The sequence below is a fragment of the Anabrus simplex genome, chromosome 6, assembly GCF_040414725.1.
Source record: "Anabrus simplex isolate iqAnaSimp1 chromosome 6, ASM4041472v1, whole genome shotgun sequence".
Classification (NCBI taxonomy): Eukaryota; Metazoa; Arthropoda; class Insecta; order Orthoptera; family Tettigoniidae; genus Anabrus; species Anabrus simplex.
Window position 1 is genome coordinate 43,779,459 of NC_090270.1, and position 25,144 is coordinate 43,804,602.

A 25,144-nucleotide genomic window follows, 5' to 3' on the forward strand; every position below is an offset into this window, starting at 1 on the left:
CAAACGGCGTCCAATGAGATCCCATACGTGTTCGATTGGTGAGAGATCCGGAGAGTACGCTGGCCACGGAAGCATCTGTACACCTCGTAGAGCCTGTTGGGTGATGCGAGCAGTGTGTGGGCGGGCATTATCATGCTGAAACAAAGCATTGGGCAGCCCCTGAAGGTACGGGAGTGCCACCGGCCGCAGCACATGCTGCACGTAGCGGTGGGCATTTAACGTGCCTTGAATACGCACTAGAGGTGACGTGGAATCATACGCAATAGCGCCCCAAACCATGATGCCGCGTTGTCTAGCGGTAGGGCGCTCCACAGTTACTGCCGGATTTGACCTTTCTCACGCCGACGCCACACTCGTCTGCGGTGACTATCACTGACAGAACAGAAGCGTGACTCATCGGAGAACACGTCGTTCCGCCATTCCCTCATCCAAGTCGCTCTAGCCCGGCACCATGCCAGGCGTGCACGTCTATGCTGTGGAATCAATGGTAGTCTTCTGAGCGTTCGCCGGGAGTGCAGGCCTCCTTCAACCAATCGACGGGAAATTGTTCTGGTCGATATTGGAACAGCCAGGGTGTCTTGCACATGCTGAAGAATGGCGGTTGACGTGGCGTGCGGGGCTGCCACCGCTTGGCGGTGGATGCGCCGATCCTCGCGTGCTGACGTCACTCGGGCTGCGCCTGGCCCCTCGCACGTGCCACATGTCCCTGCGCCAACCATCTTCGCCTCAGGCGCTGCACCGTGGACACATCCCTATGGGTATCGGCTGCGATTTGACGAAGCGACCAACCTGCCCTTCTCAGCCCGATCACCATACCCCTCGTAAAGTCGTCTGTCTGCTGGAAATGCCTCCGTTGACGGCGGCCTGGCATTCTTAGCTATACACGTGTCCTGTGGCACACGACAACACGTTCTACAATGACTGTCGGCTGAGAAATCACGGTACGAAGTGGGCCATTCGCCAATGCCGTGTTCCATTTATCGTTCGCTACGTGTGCAGCACGGCGGCGCATTTCACATCATGAGCATACCTCAGTGACGTCAGTCTACCCTGCAATTGGCATAAAGTTCTGACCACTCCTTCTTGGTGTTGCATTTGCTCTGTCAGTCAGTGTAAGTACTTACATGGTGATATATCCCAACCCATTGTCCGTAGTGTATCCCTAGAAATCTTATCAATTCCAGCTGCTTTTCTAGTTTTCAACTTTTGTATCTTATTATAATTTTCATTCTTATCATATGTTATTTTTAATACTTATTTAGTATTATCCACCTCCTCTATGTGGACATTATACTTGTAACTAACAATCTTTACATACTGCTGACTGAATACTTCTGCGTTTTGAAAATTCTCACATACACCTCCCGCCCCCTTGTTCATTAATGATTCCTGAAGTGTCCGCCTTCGAACCTATTTATGCCTTAAAGTACCTACACATACTCTTCCATTTTTCACTAAAATTTGTATGTCTGCCAATTATGCTTGCCATCATTTTACCCTTAGCTGACTTCTTTGCTACTGTGGATTCAATTTCCTAGTAAGTTACTTCAATTTCTCATTACTTCCACAGACATTTTTAACTATTCCTTTCCAACCTGCACCTCTGTCTTAGTTTATTTACATCTCTTTTATAATGTAGTGGGTTTTTAGCATTTATTACCAACTATTCCTTTCCAACCTGCACCTCTGTCTTAGTTTATTTACATCTCTTTTATAATGTAGTGGGTTTTTAGCATTTATTACCACCTTTAAATATACAAACCTGTTTTCACATTCCTCAACGATTTCTTTAAATCCATCCCTCAGTCTGTTCACATGTTATTTACCGTTTTCGAGCGATCATAGTTACTTTTTTAAACTCCCTCATGCCTTTTTTATCAGCCACGTGGTACTGCCTAATACTTCTAATTTTGAGACCTTCCTTTCTATCAAATTTATTTTTAACTACGAAAAAACAGCTTCGTGTTCATTAATACCACCTATTACTTCGATTTCTATATAGAGGTCATCTTCTTTTACCGGCACTACGTCCAGAATATTCTTGCTTCTAGTTGGTTCCATCACTTTCTGAATAAGCTGTCCTTCCCATATTAACTTATTGTCGTTCGCATTACAGTACCTCTCCAATTGGCATTTTGTAAAATGAGATCACCCGCTACAATCACATTCCTTTCCATATCGTTTCCTACATAGCTGATTATCTTATCAAATAATTCCAAATCCGCGCCAGCGCTACGCTTTTCTCGTCTGTACACTCCGAAGACAAAGGGAGGTATCGACGTCAACGTCGTCTATTGGTCAATATTATTACTGTAATTTCTGACACTACCAAAAAACTCGAAATATTACAAATTCAGACATGTAATTAATTCATACATTGGACAACACTTTTTGAAATACAGTACTGTATCAGTAATATTTCAACTAGCGATTTTAGTGGTTAAGATTGGGACATGGTCTTACCTTAACAGAGAGCGTTCGCTTGAACAAGGACGTGTTGGCATGCAAGCTGTTGTGATTCCGTCCAGGGAACTAGTATTATACAATATGAACAGCACGAATTTGCAACGTTTTAATGTCGGGTGAACAAAGGATGGGAAAGAGATGTTTCCTGTTATAAGAGAAATGAAATAACGGTGTTGGTTGCAACGGAAGGGAACATAAGCTGCTCTCTTAATTCAATCATTCTTTCTTCAGTCATCGAATAGGTCTACGAAATCGATACAGCAGATTATCTCTTGAATAAATGGTATTTGCAGGAACCAAAATACTTTATTTACATATAGTTTGAAATTGTCTACAGCATTTATCGCCAAAAAAGGAGCGTACGTTACTTGTGGTGAATGAGTTCCATAGACGTCCTTGCCTGGAAAGAGAAAACACATCAATCTATACAAATGCTGGTTCATATTTCTTCTGTCAGTTAGTTAATATATACTGTATAGATAAAAGTAATTGTATGTATGTATGTATGTATGTATGTGGGCTTGTATGACACCTCCTAAACCACAGGAACGATTTAAACCAAACTTGGTACTCTTATGACTTACTATTAGGAGACAAACCGAGCGGGGTAAGACACCGCAAGCACCCTTAGGGGCGGGGGACGAGGAGGAGTGATATATCTACATGTGGGTGGGGGCGGTAGAATAACACACACGGTATCCCCTGCCTGTCGTAAGAGGCGACTAAAAGGGCCCCAGGGACCCTTAAGTTGGGAGCGTGGGTTAGCGACCATGGGGCCCTTAGCTGAGTCCTGGCATTGCTTCCACTTACTTATGCCAGGCTCCTCATTCTCATCTATCCCCCCATGGTCAACTCTTGTTCTTTTCAGATCGCGACGGTATTAGTGCACTCGAGGGATAGGCAGTCTTTCATTTTCACGCCCGTAGTGGTCGTTGTATTTCTGTGGCCGATACCTTCACTTTTCGAAGTGCCGGATTCCTTCCATTTTTCTCTCTGGTTGGTGTTATATAGAGAATGGTTGCCTAGTTGTACTGCCTCTTAAAACAGTAATCACCACCACCACCAGGAGTGATATACAAAAATAGTCGAAAATAGGGGGCTAGGGAGAAGGAGATATAAAAGTAATCGAAAATAGTGTCGAATCCACAGTTTTCGGGGTCGCTGTGATTAATAGTGACACTCCAGATTTTTAACGCACAACTTCAGCCTCCTTTGATGATGGGGCGAGGGGCAGGGTGGAGTAAGATACAAAAATAATCGAAAATAGTGTCGAATCGAAAATTTTAGGGGTCAGTGAGATGAACAGTGACACTCCGGATTTAATCATCGTGAGGGGTTAGAAAGAGTGAAAAAATGACCAAATGATCGAGATTATGGATGTACAGTATGTGTGTATTTTCCAGCATAGCTGAAGACTAAATTTGATACAAATATTACTATCTGTCAAAAATGTTGTGGGGGCAAAGCACCACTAGAAACCCTAGGGAAGTGGGTGAAATATAAAAAAAAATGACTAAGTGTAGTGTCGAATCCATAGTTTTGCAGGACTACTGGAGCGATTTGAACCAAACTTGGTACACTTATGACTTGCTATTAGGACACTAACCGCATGGGGGTAAAACACTCCTAGAATATTAGGGGTAGGGGGCGTGAGATACAAAAAACGAAATTAGTGTCGAATCCGCAGTTTCTGGGATCACTGGGATGAATAGTGATAATCCGCATTTTTATAGTCCAAGTTCGGTCTCCTGACATGAACTGTTGAACAGAAAAGTTTCAAAATGGATTTAAAGAATCAATTCGCCAATTAATTGCAAATAACCTGGTGTAATGTGGGTGTATAACTAATACACCTCAGAATATTCAAGGTGATGGAGTCATTGTCCCCATTATGATTGTTATTACATTAACAATTGTTACGGAGATATCCTCGGTAGTTAGAGGTGAAAGAAGGTGCGGGCTGGAATTGGTCTCAACTACAAAATTAAAGTTAATTTAAAACTTTAACAAAGGATATATTTTCTTTTCAAAATCAACAAATAACAGAGTATAACAGGTACCAAGTAGCAAATCAACAAATTAACAAATTACAGTTCGTTACAAGATTTGGGCTTCGAGCCCCAAGTTTAATTTCTGAGCTCTCAGCTCACAACCACAATTGCTAAAGGGCAGAAAACCCCAAAGTACAAGGAGCACTTGCTCCCAGCTATTATCCTCAAGCCTCTCTAAGGCACTTTTACCACAACACCATAAAGAGCTGACCCGCTCTCGATCTTTCAAGCCTATCAAGGCAATAACAGACTCTTATCCAAACTGCCATCAAGGCATACAAGGAAACAGGGGTATTTAATACCCAACCTACAGGGCCTTCGCATGAAGAAAACAAATCAGGTTAAGTTACTGGCCCAAAGTACAGAAGGGATTGGAGGCGTGAACTTGCACTCCTAAATACACTTTTAAAACCTAAGTGGCTCTAGGCCGAAACACAGGGGCTAATCCCAAGCTAAGGAGGTGACCCGTATGAGAAAATAATATTTTAAGGAAGAGAAGAAACGGTTACGAAAACGTAGTCACCTCAATTTCAAAATGAAGGGGAGTTCGAGAGGGTAAAGCACTCTCTATCCCCGCTTTACAGTAAAAGAAATTTATAGATTTTACATAGACAGAAAAGAATTTATATTTTAGAAAGGCAGGTTACATACTAAAGGTTTCGAACCCTCCCCGAGAGTTAAACTGCTGAGCTAGCAAGAAACAGGCCATCATACAGATGTTAACAGGCCATTACCTTGTAGAAGAACAGCTGCTTGAAGAAAGAGGCCCGCCCCCTGCTACATATCCACACACACTAAGATGTTACTGAAGTGGCCCCGAGACAAGAAAATCAGCAGTTTTTATACCCTCGTGGAAAATTCGAGACCTTTCAGGAATGAGTAGACACACCCTTTCGCTTTTATTGGATAGCTTAGAGCAACATATCTATGTCGAAGAAGACGTACATGATTGGTTGGAAAGAAATTAAAGAAATTTGGGATTGGCTAGATTCAAAACAGGCGGATAGAAAGGATTAATGTTGCCAACCCAAAGATAACAGAACAAAATATAGTAAAAACAAAACTTATGAATACTAAATTTCTTCAAGAAGGTTCATTCCTTCGCACCAGAGTACGTAATCATAGTTTTTAGTAGGGACATCTGGTAGAGAACGTCCACACTTCTTGGTCAAATACAAACAAAAATACATCAAAATTCACACAGAGCTATCTTCGGAGAAACTGTTGAGTTAATACAGTTTGTTAAAGTTCAGGCTTTCTCCTGTAGAGGAGTTTCAACGGGCGCAATATTTGAACTAGCGGAGCAGAGGTGTACCGGCCGGTACAACAATAATTACAATTGAATTACTGGTAGGCCCTGTAACTTTTATATGGCTTAACTGCATCATCTGAGAGCATGAATACCTATGACATTTTATCATACAGATTGAAAACTAGGTTTTTTAACATCATGTCACCATTTGAATACTGTCATCGCTGTATCAACCTTGTGTACGGAGATTGCAATTCGTCTCATATTCTAATTTTATCCATCGGTCAACTGATCGGCTATGACTGACGTTGACAAGTAACATGAACTGGCCCTATCGTTCTACCTTATAAATTTAATTACAAGTTTCCTGTTCAGCAACATTTTGACTGTTGTGGTTATTACTTGAATGAATCTAAGAAGTTGTTTACCTAATTTTACGTGAGCTGTCATCCTTCTTAACACAAAATGAGAAACTGCGCTACTCCCCCACTAAAAAGGACACAAACTATATTACACTAAGAGTCATGATTATCATAAAATACCGCGTCTCGAAATATCCTAGTAAACTCAATTGGGTATTTGGAGTAACTCAACAATTTTACCGTGATTGTTAATATCTATATTCCGTCTAGGTGTGTAATCACAATAACCTGCGATGATGCGTTGCATCGGTTTTGTCTTTAATCATATTGCTGGGTTATACGATTTTTAAATGCGAACTTGCCACAAGGTTGTTATGCTAAGAAGCTGATTTACATCATGGAATATACGCATAGTCATGAAGGTAGAAATGTTTCACAACACTTATTGTCTAACATCCGTAATGCCTGCAAACATGAATGTGAAGAAACACTAGATACATTCAATAAACTTAAACCTGAAGCCATGCCATGCCTTCTTGTTCCTTGGGCACTCATCTTAACGCTCGTACCAACCCTTAAAATATAATTATTTACAATGTTGCATAGAGTTTAGACCTGAAAAAGAAGGTGAACAAACATGGAATATGAACACTTTACAGAATCTTTACATATACCTCCCCCCTCCGTTGTTCAATAAGATTAACCGAAACAATACAATAGTTTATAGTATTGGGACAAATTTATGCACTGGTCATCGCAGTTCCCCATGGGATGTCCTTCCAGCGACCACACAAATTAGTCCATCCGTTCCAGGATAGGTCCTCCCATCTTCCACTGCAAGGGCCTGGTTCTGTCGTCCTTCGGGAGCACGACAGTACCAACATGGAGGTTGGGCTGAGACGACTTCCACTTCAGACGCTGCTACTGACTATTAAGTTAATCTGTAGGCCATCTCCTCCAGAGGTGCTACAAAAATTGTTGCAGACGTTTCCGCCTGGACAATTTCGTGGGCTTGGTAGAGAAACTCACTAAGTCAAAATTTGGCTGTTTTGACTTAATCATCCATGTAGATAATTACCATCGGTGAATCTCATTAAGTCAGAATTCCATAACTGTGTTGCTATGTCAACCACCAGTGAAAACTCACTAAGTCAGAACAACTCGATAATTAACAAAATAAAAATTAATACTGACGTAAATAAAAGTAGATATAAATTAAATAAGGCATTCCAAAGAGTCTTAAACAATTTACAATTACTTTAGTCAAGATCAGACCATTACTTTATAATTAAAATACCAAAAACTTAACTCTTACATTCTCCCCAGACTAAAACTCCATTTTCCCACAATAAGCAAATCATGACTTAGTGAGTTTCTCCACCAAGCCCACGATTTATTGACAGGCACATTAGTATATTCAACTTCAGGAAGACTTACATGGGAAGAACCATTAAGGAAGTATTCAGGGGTTAAAGGGGACAATTCATCAGGATTTTTAGAAAGGGTGGTTAAAGGTATGGAATTTAAACAGACTTCAACTAGACACCAAAGAGTACTTAATTCTTCATAATTTAATGAACCAGGCCCTACGATACGCCTATGATGATGCTTCATGGACTTAATATTAGCGTCCCATAAACCTCCGAAGTGTGGAGCACTTGGTGGGATAAAGTGCCATGTGAACATCTAGGTAAAGGCAAATTCTTGTACTTCCTTTTAGAAATCACCATCTTGCAACAAATTTCTCATTGCCTGCAATTCCTTATTGTGCCAACAAAATTAGTTCCATTGTCTGAATAGAGATAAGGCACTTGCCTCTTCTAGAGACACATCTTCGAAATGCTGCAATGAACGCCTGAGGTGATAAATCAGTCACCAGCTTCAAATGTACCGCCTTGGTACAAAGGCAAATAAACAAAGCAATGTAGCACTTTTGAGTAGATCTGCTTCGCTAGGTTTCAGGATTCATGACTAAGGGCCCAGTACAGTCGACACCAGTATTTTAAAAAAGGACGCGAAGGTTGTACACGAGGGCATGGAAACTGTCCCATCAGTTGCTGGGATGTCTCCATCTTCAACCTGAAACAGGTTAAACATTTATGAAGCACTGATCGGATTTTCTGACGAATTCTTGGATTCCAGTATCGCTCACGTAACACAGTGGTCAAGAGTTGAGTTCCTCCGTGGAGTGAACGTAGATGCTCATCTTGGATTATGAGCCTTGTGAGATGGTGATTAGTTGCCAAGATTATATGATGGTTCATTTCAAATGGTAATGTTGATTTGCCAAGTCTTCCACCTACTCTTAATAAGCCTTGTTTTTTAGCGAGTGGATGGAGATTGAATAGTGTACTTCTGTTTGATACTTTGTTCTTGCTTCTTAATGCTTCAATATCTTGTATGAAGGAGCTGTGTTGTGCCATACTTATGCACAAGTGCAGACTTGACTTCAACTTCTCCGACGAAAGAACACCGGTGAATTTGTTCGTGTACCGAACATTGTGCGCATATCTTTGACAGTAAGCCAGTAGTCTGATCTATCGCCTGACGTAGAAAATCCATGTAAGATTACATCAGAAATGGCAGTACACAAGGATACTGTCGACACCTTCCTTTCCGGAACGTTGTCATCCTTAATCTTCACATTTTCGTCAGGCCACGTAGACGACGCGTTCTTCAAATAGGGTATTCTTTGCCACCACAAGTCTGAATCCTTTAGAGTCTCTGCATTCATTCCTCGCGATATGAGATCAGCTGGATTTTCTACAGAGAAAACCTGTCTCCATTGCAGCACATCAGTCAGCTCTTGAATCTCTGACACGCAGTGGGATACAAATGTCTTCCACCGGGATGACGGTGGACTTAGCCAAGACAAAATAATGGTTGAGTCAGTCCAGTAGAATAGCTTGGAAATTCTTAAATTCAAGGCAAGGAGGGCCTTGCTAACCAATCTTGCCATCAGTACTGAACCACACAGTTCCAACCTAGGCAGCGTGATCCCTTTTATAGGCGCCACCCTTGACTTGGCTCATAACAATCTAACTGAGACTTCACCTGGATTGCCCACTGACCGTACATAGATGGCGCAGGCATAAGCAGTCTCACCAGCATCTGAAAAGGCATGCAAATTAACATCCTTTACGTATGAAAAGTCAACACATGTCTATTAATTCTAATGTCATTCATATAAAACAACAATTTGTACGTGCTCTGCCACAGGCTTAACAAAGGTTGCGACAAGGGTTCATCCCACTCCAGACGATGACACCAAATCAACTGAAGAAATGTCTTAAAGGAAATTACAACAGGACCTACAACCCGAAGAGGATCAAACATAGATTCTATAATTGATATCACTTGCCATTTAGTCATAGGATCTCGTCTCAGGGAAGCTGTAGCCTTCTGCCATCTTGGATGATATCATAAAATCCTCCGACATGGGATGCCACAAGATGCCTAAAGTTCTAATACCGTCTTTCTTTCCGAAGGAGATTGGAATCAGCGTCTCTCTCTTTCTGGCGCCAGTGCTGTTAGCAACGCTGGATGATTGGAGAAGAATTTTCTTATTGGGATTCCACCACTGGCAAGCAGCTCAATCAACTCAGATTGCAACTGTGAGGCTTTCGGTAGGTTTCTTCCTCCTCTCAGAAGATCATCCATGTAGAAATCTTGTCTTAAGGCTCTTGATGCTAACGTGTATTCATCTGCTCCTTCATCAGGCAGCTTAACAAGGCATCCGATCGCTAAATAAGAGCTTGAAACCGTTCCGTATGTGAGGGCCTGTGACTCATACACCCGAAGAGGCAGATTTGGGTTCGATATCTACAATACATGCTGTCGCTTCAAGTATGGGTGTAGGAGAACCTGCCGGTACGTCTTCTCTACATCTGCTGCAAAGGCGATGGGATGAGTTCTGAAACGAAGTACTATCGAGTACAGATCTTCCTGTAGGATAGGACCAACCATTAGCAAGTCATTTAAAGCCGTTCCTGTATAGATTTACTGGAACATTCAAACACAATTCCGAGTTTTGTAGTAGTGCTATGCTCCTTAAAATAGCGTGGTGCGGAATGCAGTATGTGTCATAAAGGCTGTGGTAAAATCTTCATCTACTTGTTTAATATGTATTAAATCTTCATACGTCTTCATGCTGTCACAGTTCCATTGTTAGAGGACAGGCTGCTTCTTGAAACGCCTTTCTAAATTACTGAATCGTTTTAAGGCATTGAAGTAGGAGTGGCCAAGCTATCCTTCAATTTGATTACGCGGCAAGCGAACAATAAAACGCCCTTCTTCATCGCGCTGTGTGTTATCCTTAAAATGCCTTTCACATGCTAGATCTTGTCTTGTCTGCTTCTTCACTGGAAATTCCTCTAACTCACAGAATTTTCTCAGTTGCGCATCGATGAGGTGGCCATGTTGTAGGAAGATTTTTTTGAGCTTAATACATCACCACTTGGTGTCTGATATCTTTCTGATAAAGTATATCCCAGCTGGTTGTCTTGTAGGACTGGCCAGTCTTTGTTCTGCAATTCTGCTTCAGTATACGAAGAATATCTCTGTGCCTAGCAGTAAATAAATTCTACCTGGCATGAAGAATTCAGGATCAGCAAGCAGAATATCCTTAGACTGATTCCATCTAGCTACATTTACCTTATGTGCAGGTATGTGATTCGTGATCTTAAAGTAGAACTAAACAATGTACATCTGTGTTAAAACTCAGATATCTGAGAAAGTATAACAGCAACCACACAATGTTTAGATTGCTGTATTATGCCATTGATGCCCTCGATAGGAACAATGTTCTTAGTTGTCTTTGGGCCTAGCTGAACTATATCTTCCGTTATATAATTTGACTAACTACAGGAATCCAACAAGCACCGTACCTTGTGAGGGCTTTTGTTACTTTCAACACTAATATTAAAGCTGTGGAGAGTAAAACTTGACTACCAGAATGAATCTTTGTAGAACAATACCTAGCAAGTACAGGTCCTAATTATGGGCCAACTTCGGGAGAAGTTGAACTGTGCGCAAGCATATCTAGATTAGGTATCCTTTCTGCTTGCAGCATGTAGAAAGGTATGATGCCTAACCCCACAAAGAACGACAAGAACCACTCTTACAATCAGAGGTTTATGTTAAGAAGGCGAGAGAAAATAAAACAAAGTTTATTTTCCTTCACAATTTCGAGAAGTTGTGGCACTGGTAAAGACTTAAACCTTTAGCATCTGTAAATATAATGCATTTGTTTACAACGCACACAAGTCTGGTCCAATGTGGAATATGTAAAAGATGATTTATTTGACCTAGTGTTCCTAAAGTTATTCTCAGTCTTGGGCTTTACGAAGCATTATGAGCGTTTTATATACTAAACCTTTGTAGTGCTTGGCATTTATTCTCTAGAAATGTCACTAAGTCTCACCAGCTGTTGGTCTCTTGAAAAACAACGGTAACCTCAAATTATTCTCTTATCTTGGTAATCAGATGTTCAAGGGTTATCTGGATTAGCATTATTTCAAAGAGCGACGAGTTTAACTTAAGTGCTTCTAATGCAGCATTGTTTCACGTCAGATGATTGAGTAATTGCCTGAGCTAAGTTGGTGAACACCTTACAATCTTTGGAGGGCTGAGAAATTCGTGTACCGTACATGTCTGACAGCTTTCAGTCTTCGGTTGTCGTACCTGGTGTTAATCAAGGACCAAGCTACCTTAAAGTTTTCATTCGAAATAGTAACGCCTTGAATGAAGTGTTTTGATTCACTTGTAAGAGCTGGATCTAAATGATGAAACATTTGATCCTGAGATAAAGATTCATTACCTATGACTAGGTTCTGGAAGGTATCTTTGAAACTTATCCAGTCTTTATAGTCCCCAGAGAAAACAGGTAAAGCTATCTTACGCAGAGATTGTAAATTATTCGAGCTATGTCGAGAATGTTCGCTACTGTACGATGATCCTTCACTTCTCGCACAGTGCGGTGCCAAAAAGAAAAAAACGTAAGCCACCAACAAAGCTTCCCTGTCTTGAGAATGATCTTTACTTTCATCTCTAATTTCCAGCTAAATTTGAACCTCGTCATATTGAGAATACACGTTCGTAAGGTTTCCAAGTCTACAAGTGATCTCAGTGGTACCTCTACTTTCATAAAAAATATTTAAAAATGATTGCATCAGTGTCAAAGGAGCCTTGTAAATACCTGTTTGCTTAACCAAAGACTTGGCTGAGTTTGAATCCATGTTGCGTAATAAAAAGTGTGATTGACTCGGGCAGTAGTTATGTCCCGTAGACTTCTTGATGCAGCGAGTTACATCACATAAACGCCATAATTCAACGCTGAGCTGACCTTAATGTGCTTTATAGTCACTTCACACGTATATCTCGAGTTACCCGAACCATCACTTATGTTTCTTCTCAATAACACTTAACAATTTTCTTAATCAAAACTATTACTATATATACGTCTCCGGAGGACCAAACTGTTGGGTTATACGATGCTTAAAATTGAACGAGCTTATTCACATCACGGAATATAGGCATAGTTGTGAGGGTAGAAATGATTCACATCACTTACTATGCTAACATCTGTAATGCCTTCAAACATGAATATGAGGAAACAGGGGATACATTAAATAAACTTAAACTTGAAGCCATACTTTACGGCTGCACTCAGCCATCTTGTCCCTTGAGCACTCATCTTAACACACGTACCAACCTAAAAACATATTTACATTCTAACAAAGAGTTTAAACCAGGAAGAAAGGGTGACGAAAATGGAATAAATACTTTACAGAGTCTGTACACATATGGTCCTGATACTTATCGGTGAGTATTTTCTTTATTTTCTTACTTGTATCATTTCCATCAGCTTATCCGCTGGCATAAATGTTCACTTTTCTTCTCTCCTTTAACTCATTATTCCCATCGAGAAGACTTAACTAGAATGCTCCGTAAATCAACTTATCAGGACTTCTTCCACACTCTCACTACAGACGGAAGTTACGTATCGTCACAGGATAATGTATCCTTTTCCACTAGAGTAAGCTGTTCCAGATATATTATGTTCCACCGGAGACCGTAATACAAAAGTAACTGTCTGAGCGAAACCAAAGGAAGGGTAGGGAGTTTCTGATCGGCTAACGGATATTAGGAAGCATAGCAGCTCACTTTAAGCGCGCAGTCCTGCGCAGGCGCGAGCGATACTTTTGTAACCGTTTAGAGGCAATACTGATATTTCTATCCTGTTACTTGCTGGCCGGTTAGAGATTATCTTCATTTAATCGAAGTGCTTTGTATTAGGCTTACTGGTGGTAATGCATACAGAGGCGTAGTTCCTCGAAACTGTTGTGCGTGGTCTTCTCGCTTTGAATCTCGTGTTTCACGCCTTATTGTGTAAACAGAGAGCAAAAGACCCTATGAGAATGATGTGGGCAAAAACTCAGTTACAGGGAAACGGTTTTATGAAACGCGTTGTAAGAAGGTACATAATAATAATATCAATAATATTATTAATATAATTTGAAAAATTCAACTGGTTCATGTACTTCTCATTAATGTACATGGTACTCATGTATGAGGTCCTGAAAGGCCATCGCAAGCGCCGTCACGTGTATCTGTCCTCCTGAAACTTTGTCATCGAATGTAACCTACGAGGCAGTGCAGAGTCTTATAAAGTCGGGTGTCTGTTTAACTACAGATCCTTCGACATGTAAGAATACACAGAGCTACCTAGCTTCACGGTGATTTTTATAAATGAAAGTCGCGAAATATTAGTTCCCGTAATGTAAATAGGTCATTGCAAACATTTTCTAGGAATAGTCAAGAATGTGAGTAACGAGCTGGAGGAAGAGAGATAATGGGAGAGAAGAAAGAGAGATGAAGATAATAGTGTTGCTTTTTATAGTACTTACTAAGGTGCGGTTAGGGGCTGCAAGAGGTAGCAGGTATAGTGAATGTTCCTCCCAAAAGTTGACCTGCAACTTGCATTGTGTTACTTTTATATCCTAATACTCCAACCAAACACTACACTGTAACGGATACACAGGAACATGATACTAGAAAGTAACCATTTGTCCCGTCCCCTTTAACTAGATACCTCTGTAAACCAACTTATCAGGACCTCTTCCACATTCACACCAAATCTTCTGCCACTCAACACCGCGCCTATAAGCAAAATAAATGAGTCCTCCATTTCATAAACTTAAATAATTCCCAATTGGCTTTCCCGGATTTTCCTCTAAGAAAATACCATGAAAATTTTACTAGAGATTCAATCACGCATTATCATGACTGTTACCGGCGATCCAATATAATTATAACCGGCACTTAGCTACGGTTGCCTACCTACATCGCTTAGTTAATCTCCTTGAATACATTGATGTGGCTAAATGTTCAATGACTAAATATTATTATTATTATTATTATTATTATTATTATTATTATTATTATTATTATTATTATTATTATTATTATTATTATTATTATTATTATTGTTATTATTATATATCTTAATTTTTATAAAGCAACTCACTTGGTTTAGCCCTCTACATGAAATTTATAATTTAATTTTAAAGCAAACGTTATTCATCTCTACAACAGTGCCATTTTAAATATTTACGGCACATTGTTTAGATTTGAATACAGGCCTATAGATTAACTCCTAAATTTGTGTTATTATTATTATTATTATTATTATTATTATTATTATTATTATTATTATTATTATTATTATTATTATTATTATTATTATTATTATTATACATGAATAGGAAGCACCATTATAAAATGATATTAACTGCGCTCCTAACTATGACACAAACAAAGGATTCATTAATCATTTCTACCGACAACTTGCGTGATGATAATGTACATTTAGTGTAAACTACATCTTAGATTGTTTACTCGTAGGTTGCAATCCTGTTCCATTGTCGGTCTGTCAGCTTCCGTCCTGTTTATTTAGAACATTTTGACCTGAATGCAGGACATTTCAATAATCTTGCTGTATCGACAAACGGCCTTCATTCGCCACACATGTCTTGATATCTTAAGTCTAACCTCCTCCGATACGCGATACCAATACACTTACATTCCCAAAACATACTTAAATCTACACTCGAATAATCTTCCGATTCTAAGTTAGTAACTCGAACATGTTCTCTGTACACTACTGTTTTGTCAGCTGACTTACTACAACTTCCTCCCAGGGTTGTGAGCCTGATTGGGCTAATTAGCGAGCTCCCACTGCAAGGTCGATTCGTAATGTTTATGTTGGGTGTCTGGTCGTTAACCCCTCGCTTATGGGAGTGCCTATACCTGTGGGATTATCTCGGTTCCACTGCGAATTGTTAGAAACAGTTTGTACAATCGTTAGCTCGACATTCATTGCCTCGTTTCTTTCTCAAATGAATGAAATGGAATGTATTTACCTACGAGTCGTACTACAGGCTGGCTAATATTGAACATGTGTCCCGTTTGTCGAGAAGATTTATGATGCGAGATTATAACATAGTGAATCCTGAAATAAGACATGAAGTGTCAATTCTTCCCACAAAATCTCCTATCCAGAATAACTTCGTTACTAGAAATCTTCCCTTGGATCCTTAGAATCGTTGATCGAAAATCGGAAGAGCCATACCAAATTGAAAGTTACTGGATATCGTCCTGTGTCTAAACCCGCAATATTTTCAAAGCATAAGATAACTCACTCACTGGTGGACCGATCACAATTGACGTCTTAACAGAGTGACGACTCGGTGCACAACTGAACTGTCAGCACGCAGTCCTCTCTCGATATAACCCTCAACTTATGTACTTTGTGGTTTGAGGTACTCAAAGCATTCACTTTCCGTGCAAAAGTCGTATCAATTCACATCTTTGCCTTGCCTAACTCACAAAATCACTGCGTTTTGGTTGATATCTCTTGATTCAAAAATCGATCACCTATTTTTAGATGACTTCCTTCGCTGGGGTGGTGGCGCAGTTGTTGATCTCGCACCAAGATGCGGCGTTAGCCTTCAACTCATGCGTCGCTACTACGCGCTTTCTAATTTTTAACTACCCGTTATACAATTAGGGTTGCCACTTGCACCTGAGTTATCATATTTTAACCTGGTGTTAAGACCACAGGAATACTTCTTTATTTCGGTCACATTTCAGGGATCAACTGAATATTCCTTCCCGCTAGTTTTAAAATGGAAAAATGGCGAGCTTTCATTGGCTCAGAGGTTTTCGACGGACGATTCGAAGATGAATAAAGGGTGTCGGTATGCTTGTTTTGATTTTCTTTCTTTGTTAAATTCCTGCTCCTTTGTCAACCGTCCGCGCAGAAATTCCGACGTTTTTTTCAGTGTCATAGTTTTTACCTGCAGCTGCACCGGATGTCGAATGATGTCTTTTCAAAGACAACACTTTTATAATAAAAACAAACGTGACATTTAGAGACTTGGCTAGCTTGAAAACTCTACTGGGGAGGTCTTTGAAGTTTAGCCACCGAGTTTGGACCGAAATCTGCTGTGCTGGCTGCAATACCATTTAATATTTATTGAAACCAATGTTTTATTTCAATCAGATTCGATCAGATTGGTACAATATATATATAAAATATCATGTCCTAACTGATTGACTGACTGACTGACTCACCATCGCCGAGCCAAAACTACTGGACAGAAAGAAATACAATTGTGTAGTTGCTCACTAAGAGAGGTTTATTGGATATTCCGTCGCTAAGGGAGTGAAAAGGGGAGTGAATTGTTTAAATGAGTAAATCTATATCTCAAAACTTGACAGGTTAGAGAAGTAAAAATTGGTGTTTAGAGTCTCCTTAAAAATAAAGAAAGGCGTATCTCTTTGTTTTCTGAAAATCCTCTTAAGCGGGGTGAAAGTAGTTCAATCCTTTTTATGAGGATAATTATATATAAAAAACTGACGGTATATTGGTATTTGGAATTCCTATAAAAATAAAGAAACACGTATATTTTTGTTTTCGGAAAGTCCACTTAAGAGTGAAAAGAAGTGAAAAGGGGGGTGAATTTTAAAAATGAGTACGGGGGTGAATTTTAAAAATTTGTAAATATGCAGTATATCTCAAAAACTGAAGATGTTTCAGAATTGAAAATTGGCATTTGCATTCACTTTTAAAAATAAAGGAACACGTACTCATTTGTTATCTGTTATCTGTTGTTATCTGAAAATCCACTTGAAAAGAAGAGAAGAAGGAGTTGAATTCTTTTAATGAGGATAATTATATCTCTAAAGCTGAATACGCTACAGACGTGAAAATTGGTGTATATATAAAATGGCATAAGCGCCCACTAAGGAAGGGTCTGAAAAAATTCCATCCCTAAGGGAATAAAACGGCGGTAAAACATTAAAAATCGAAATATTCATTAGTTCGAAACCGTTGACCACGCAATATTGAAATTACACTCAATTATTGCTCCTTTGTGTACTAGATGTTAAATAAGACACGTTAAGAAAGATTTCAGTCCTTAACGGTTAAATGGGGGTTAATACCCGAAAATGAAAATATTCCTTTCACTGAAGCTGTTTGACATACGAGGTTGAAATTTAACATGATGGTTTTGACTGGGGGGGAGGGCGGGTGTTGGCTGATAACTAAAGTATTCATTTCTCACCAACCGTTGGATATATGGGCTTGAAATTTCAATTTTGAATTAGAAGTGGTCTTAAAGCAATACACCCTTAAGCGGTGGGTGGTAGGTGGGTTGACTAGGGGTGAGGGACTGACGACATAAATACTAATTTCTATCAAACTATTTGGCATAAGAGTTTGAGATGTCACATGACGTTTGCTGATTTATGTCTTAGAATTTAAATAGAAAGTGATCTTAAAATAATACACCCTTGATGGGTTTTGATAGTGTAGGTGAGGCCTAAAAAGACACATATTCATACCTCTGAAATCGTCTGGCATATAAGGCTAAAATTTCACATGATTGTTGCTCTTATACACCTTAGATTTTAAATAAGAAGTGCTCTTGAAACAATATACTCCTAAGTGGTTTTGACTAAGGTTTGAAGCCTGATAACAAAAATATTAATTTATCTGAAGCCGTTTGACATATGGGGTTTAGATTTCACATGATTGCTTCTATAAGTATAAGTATTTTAACTAAGAAGTGGACTTAAACCAAAACACCCTTAAGGGGTTTTGACTGGAGGTGAATATACGAGGTTAAAATTTAATATGATGGTTGCTCCTATAAGTTTTAGATTTTAAATAAGGAAGGTTCTTTAAACAATACACCTCTAAGAGGTTTTGGCTGGCGGATGACCACTTATGACAGAATTGTTCATCCATCCAAACCGTTTGACGTATGCATTTGAAATTTTACAAGAAATTTAGATGTTTTAAGTGTCAAATATGATATACAGTAATTCAAAGTATTTCACGTATAAGGACTGGGGTCACGTAGAAGTTGTTGAAGTTGTAAAACTTCCTTTGATTTATTGTCAAACAAAGTTATTTGTAAAACTCAGGGGTTTAACGGAAATAATCTTGAACTTGATACACAACTGGAGGGACATTTTTAAGGGTGCGGGACTGTATACCATTAATGGTACCTACGAATTCTCGCAGACTTTAAATGTCTGATATTTCAAGATTTGATCCCCTCAAAATACTGATCACTTTCCACAAGCTTAATACATATTATACTAGTCCTAAATAAAAAAGGAGGTTTCATCTCGATTTTTATCAGAGATCAGTGTTGCCCTCTATACACACAAAAATCTATGCCTTAGATTTTTAATAGAAAGTGGTCTTCAAACTATACATCCCTAAGGGGTTTTGACTGCGGGATGAGGTATCATAACAAACATATTCACTTCTGTGAAACCGTTTGAAGTTCGGAGTTAAAATTTCAAATAGTTTGAAACAAATTTAACCCCTCGGAGAGTTATATGTGTGTTGAGGTCTGATAGATTCATTCCCTCCTCCGGAAACAATTTAAGGTACGAAGACAAAATTTCAAATAGCAATGTATTGCATGTTGTATATTTTACATATATATTTTAAATCCTAGGTGTGAAATACGAAATAATTTTTAACATTTCACCCGCAAGGTGTTAAATCCGGTTATCTCCTCAAACGAAATTATTCATCCCTCCAAGACCATTCGACGTACAAATTTGTAATTTTACGTGAAAGTTCTTCGTTCATGTAGATGAAAAACGCCATATACTTCAAAATATTTCTCCCCTAAGGAGTTTAGATGGTGGTTGAGTCTCAGAAACTCAATATCAATTCTTCTGAAACTGTTTCAGGCACGATATTAAAATGTTACCTGAAGGATGGTCTTCTATGTTTTCGATGTTAAGAAATATTTTAAAAATAATCACTGCCTAAGAAAAATTAATTCCCTCATTAGTGTTCGACGTACATTTAGATTAACAGGATGATCGCTTTTACATCTTAGATATTAAATAAGTTAGAGTTCAAAAAACATTCCATTTCGTCTGTACGCGCGTTAGAAAAGAAAATTAATAATCATTCCCCCAAAACCTTTTGACGTACGAATTGAGGGTGTATTTTACAGGCTCAGTCGACAGTAGACTCTCCATAATGTAAAACATTGAAAAACAACTTTCAATTCGAAACCGCAGTGAAACACGGGGAATTCCTCTAGTACAAATAGAAGTTACAAACGACCATTGAAAGTGTCGAATCCATAATCTTCAGGAGTACTGGAGCGATTGCAGCCAAACTTGGCACACTTATGACTTACAAACAGGAGACTAACAACCTCGTGGGGGCAAGACATCCCTAGCACCGTCGGGGGCGAGGGAGAGGGGGATGGAATACATAAATTATCAAAAAACTTGTATACTTTTGTAAGACAAACTAAAGGTTTGTTTGAACTTTTTTTTAGAATAATGTTCCCAAATTTTAAAATATCTGTTCGAAGTCATGAAGTTATTGAAAGCTGACGAACTGTTTTATACAGCTCAAACGATATAATTCAAATACATGGTGATTTAAAATGTGGGGTAAATAATCACAAACTGAAACTATTAACGAATTTGAATATTCTCCTCCCTTTGTGTGGGGTGGTCTGGCCTCCCTTGGTCAACTCTTCTTCTTTTCCGACCCCGAGGATATTAAGTTACGAGGCCTAGGGAGTCTTTCATTTTCATGACCTTCGTGGCCTTTGTCTCTCTTTGGCCGATACCTTCATTTTTCGAATTGTCGGATCCCTTCCATTTCCTCCCTCCGATTAATATTATATACCCAGTTGTACTTCCTCTTAAAACAATAATCACCACCACCACTCTTGAGTGGCGGCTGATTGACTGAAGGGACTGCGAATGTTTCATTTATCCAGAGAAAAATTAACAATTAAATAACACGAAAGGTGAAGGGAACAATTTTATGACCGTAGCTATATTAACTGAAATTAAAATAGGTAAAATTACGCAATCTCATATTTCCCGCAACTTAATGCGTCGATCGGTTTGGTCACTTCCTGATTCAAATGTTTTGTCGTGACTTTGCATGCAGAATCTAATCGACAGCGTATGTCTATTTTCTCACGCATCACAAATTCAGTACCACTATTTATGTGCTTTGTTCTCATATTATGGTTCAAATTTCTCATTAAGGACCTTTCTTATGAAACGCAGTTCATGCAGGATCACAAATGTAACAAAAGAATCTGTTCCTAATATCACACACACACACACACACACACACACACACACACACTGCAAACTTGTATTTGGCAAGGGTGAAGTTTTCTTGTATAGCCTACTCATTCTTGTTCTTAAGTAATGTTTAGATCAGGTCTTGGAGAACCTATCCTCTCAAGTTCGAATCTACTTCCAAAAGTTATTACTAAAAAAAAAAATAATAATAAAAAAAAATACTACGCATGCTTGTCCTACAGCGTACCAATGTTTGCTTGTTTGTTTGTTTGTTTTTGTCCAACCCTTGTCCCGATTCTCTACGGGGTCGGGAAAAAAAATGAAATGGCGTATGGCTTTTAGTGCCGGGAAATCCCGGACGGGTTCGGCTCGCCAGGTGCAGGTCTTTTGATTTGACGCTCGTACGCAACCTGCGCGTCGTGATGAGGATGAAATGATGATGAAGACGACACATACACCCAGCCCCCGTGCCAGAGAAATTAACCAATGATGGTTAAAATTCCCGACCCTGCCGGAAATCGAACCCGGGACCCCTGTGACCAAAGGCCAGCACGCTAACCATTTAGCCATGGAGCCGAACTACGGGGTCGGGTATGAGGTGAGATGAATCTGTCTTGCAGGTTTTTATGACCGGGTGCCTTTCCTGACGTCAACCTCATCAGAGAAGTTAATGAATGACGTGATATATGATACTACGAAGGGAGAGGTGAAACCCGGTGTCGGCACGTAGCCTACTCCTGTCGAATAGCACCAGCGGGTCTGCTCAAGGCTTATCGTCTCCATCCGACGGACGAATCACCTTCAACAACGTCATATGCCCTCTCTCCATATGAACACTGAGGAGAGGTTAGGAATTTAATCCAGGCTTTCGGCACGCAATCTCGTGATTAGAAATTGTATACCACCAGCTCTCCCAACCTGCCGACCAGCATTCTGATGGTGAATTTTTTTCTACGAACCGGACTCGTACCGGCTAACCTCGGTGTCAGACCGTTTAGGCTTCAACGCCTTAACGATCATGGCCACCAAGCGGGCTTCCTACAGCGTACCAATCGTACAGAAAATTTAAGCTGAGCCTCCGTGGCTCCATCTGGTGGTCAAGGCGTCAAGTCTTTATTCCCGACACCGTCTTTGGACGGTTCAAGTTCAGTTGGTAGAAAAACAAAAACGTTGTCAGAATTTTGGTCATCAAGATACTTGGTAGTCTGGGTTCAATTCCAAATCTCTCTGCAGTGTTCACTTGGGGTTACGGCATACGACGCTGTTGATGGTGATTCGTCCGTCCATGGTAACGCTGAAGTCTTGAGCAGACCCTTCGGCGTTATTCGACAGCAGTAGGCTATGTGCCAGCACACTCGGTTTTATCCTCTCACTGCCTCATTATTATCATCTCACATGCAGACTCGTAGGTCGGGCGCTCATTGAAGTCAAATAGAAAGACCCAAAGCCAAGAAGCAGAATTTATATCCTTGGACACTCCCGGCTTAAACGACATGCGCTAGTAGTACATTACGTAACAAGCCTATAACGGCAATAATTAAGACTCCAGTATGTTCATAAAACGAGAGAAGCGAGTTCTACAATTTCCATGCCAGCGTCTTAATTGCCATTATAGGCGAGTTGCATACGGCTGTTTATGCTCGTCGATAACTCTATTATTTTTAAATATTCTCAAAGTTCTGTCGAGATGTCGTTGACAGTTCAGTTTACTGAACAGAGCACAGAGTGCATGCGCTGGGTTATCGATTTTCCGTGAGTCGATCTGAGACCTTGACAATGTCATATGTTTTCAAAGCTCTGATGGAAGGTTATCATAACCTAGCTTTATTTCAAGTACGAATTGTTTATTGTACAGTTGGTGAAGTAAATTTGCAGGAATGTGCCGCGTGGTTGTAGAATATTGAAAGTAGAAGGTGCAATGATGTTAATATGTATATTATTGGGCGAGTTGGCCGTGCAGTTAGCAGAGCGCGGCTGTGAGTTTGCATCCGGGAGATAGTGGGTTCGAATCGCTCTGTCGGCAGCACTGTAGATGTTTTTCCGTGGTTTCTCACTTTCACACCAGGCAAATTCTGGGGCTGTACCCTAATTAAGGTCACGGCCACTTCCGTCCAACTTCTGGGCCTTTCCTATCTCATCGTCGCCATAAGATCTATCTGTGTCGGTGCGACGTAAAGCCACAAGCAAAAAATATATTTATGTCCGACATGTTTCATTTTCTAAACAAGTGCGAAGTTAGTTCATGGAGCGTAGGTACGATGCTATCCTTACCTAATTGGTCAAACTGAGACAATAATTTACCATACCCTCATTTGTTGGACATATACATTTGTGTGTGGGGACTTTTATCTGCAATTCTCGGCCATTGTTTGCATTGCCGTTAAATTATGTGCCTGAAACTGTGGCGATTTAAAATGTATCTTCTTGCCATTGTTACGTCGGTTGCTTCGAAATTCTGATTGGCTCAATAACCAAATTTTTGACTTGAGCGTGCGCAGTGTCGATCTTCAACTGAGCGACCCGCGGCTTGACTGGACTGAACGCCAGTCTGTTCCCGGCAGATCGCCAAGATGGACGCGTTTGGAGAAGTTGTGTACAAAATGCGATTGAAAGTTGTTGGAGTGGAGTTTGATAAACCAGGCTAATAGCCTCGTTAATTAAGGCATTGCCTTAATTGTAGCGCAATAATGTTGTGTGTTTCATATTTACAGTTTTTTTAATATTAGTGTGACCGAACTATGTGAAGGAGGGTTCTTCATTACAAAATGGGCTAGAACGTAAGCTATTGGATTACAGTATATTAAATTGGACACCCAAAAATGTAAGTACAAGTATCTACTTAATTGTTTCGAAACTGTTCTGCTGCCGGATTATTTGGAGAAGAACGTGTGTATCAAGCTATCTGCGACAACTATTATATTAGAAGAAATGTTTTGGCAACGCTGTTAATATTACTTCGTCTCTACTCCGCTACTTTGAAATTAGGCCTATAGTTTATGGACCTGGCGACCACCGTTTATTCATTAAATTAAGCTGGACTTTCTTCTTCATCGGACATTTTAATGATATAAATTGTGTCTGCTAAATATTAAAATGTAACTTAACGTGATTTTGGTAATGTTCTATATCCAAATTATTCTTATGGAGTAATTCTGGAACAATGGTATATGCGCGGGTGAGAGACCTATTATTCCGTTACTTTAATTTAACTGAGATTATCGTTGTGCTGCCTTTTTCTGTTTCTTAAAGTTATTATTATTATTAATTTTGTTGGTGGATTACTTTTTACATTTCTTGTTTCATATTTGTGGCATCCGATGGACTGTTGACAACGTTTTGAAAGACGTTATGTACTAGTATTGTTTTCGTAATGGCTCATTGTTTAATTACTTAATGGGATGGTTTATTTCCGGTCTTATTCGGCCATTACCGTTTTCCAAGGCCTCCTAAAATTAAAATTGTGTAACCGGCATTTAAATCCTTTATTAATATTTTGGTTGGAAGAAATGTTAAATTTAAAAGACTATACATAATTATTGTAATATTCTGGTTATAATAAACTGGAATTTGTTCCCTATTTCTTGATGATACTTTTGCCCTCCTCAGATTATTCGCGTCCGTTTTTCTTTCCTTCTTCTTTCATTATTGCGTGCCATGTTTTTATCTTATCTCCGGTACGCTAATTTTGTGTGGGCTTTGTCTATTGTCTCTTTAAGTCGGATGTTGGCTTCGGTTTTGGGAAGCTGTATGCTTCGTGTGTACCATTGTTTTGTTGTCTGTGAAATTTTAAGTGTTTCCCTTCGTAATTTGTAGTATATTTGAGACATATTTTTATTCGGGTTCGTGCGATTTTCTCTTGTGTCCTTTCAATTATTTTCGTGTGGAACGTTTTTTTGGGTCTGCTATCGTTGCCTTAAATATTGAGTGTGTTTTCGTGTTTCGGGGTGATTGAAACCCTTGTGTACTGGTTCCAGAAGCAAATTCCAGTTTATTGGGATTAATTGTAGTATACTTACTCACAAAGAAAAGCTGGCCAGTTATGTAATTAATATTTAATGCACGGATCCGTTTTAACATTTGTCATTCATTGATTCTAAGGCAAGCTGTAGCTTGTAATCTGAGTGTGTTTTCACGATTTTAATTATCCTAAAAATAGACATTTCTCTCCTAATTTAACGAGTTGAATTATTACAGTTTTTATCTTTCTTCTGTTTACTTATTTACTACTACATAAAAATTATTTTACGTTGTTATCCGAGTGCGCACTCATAGTATATTTTGCCTTAAAAATTTATTTTTATCTATAATTGAAAGACATTATTTACAAATTTATTATTTGTTCTACAGTTTTCATT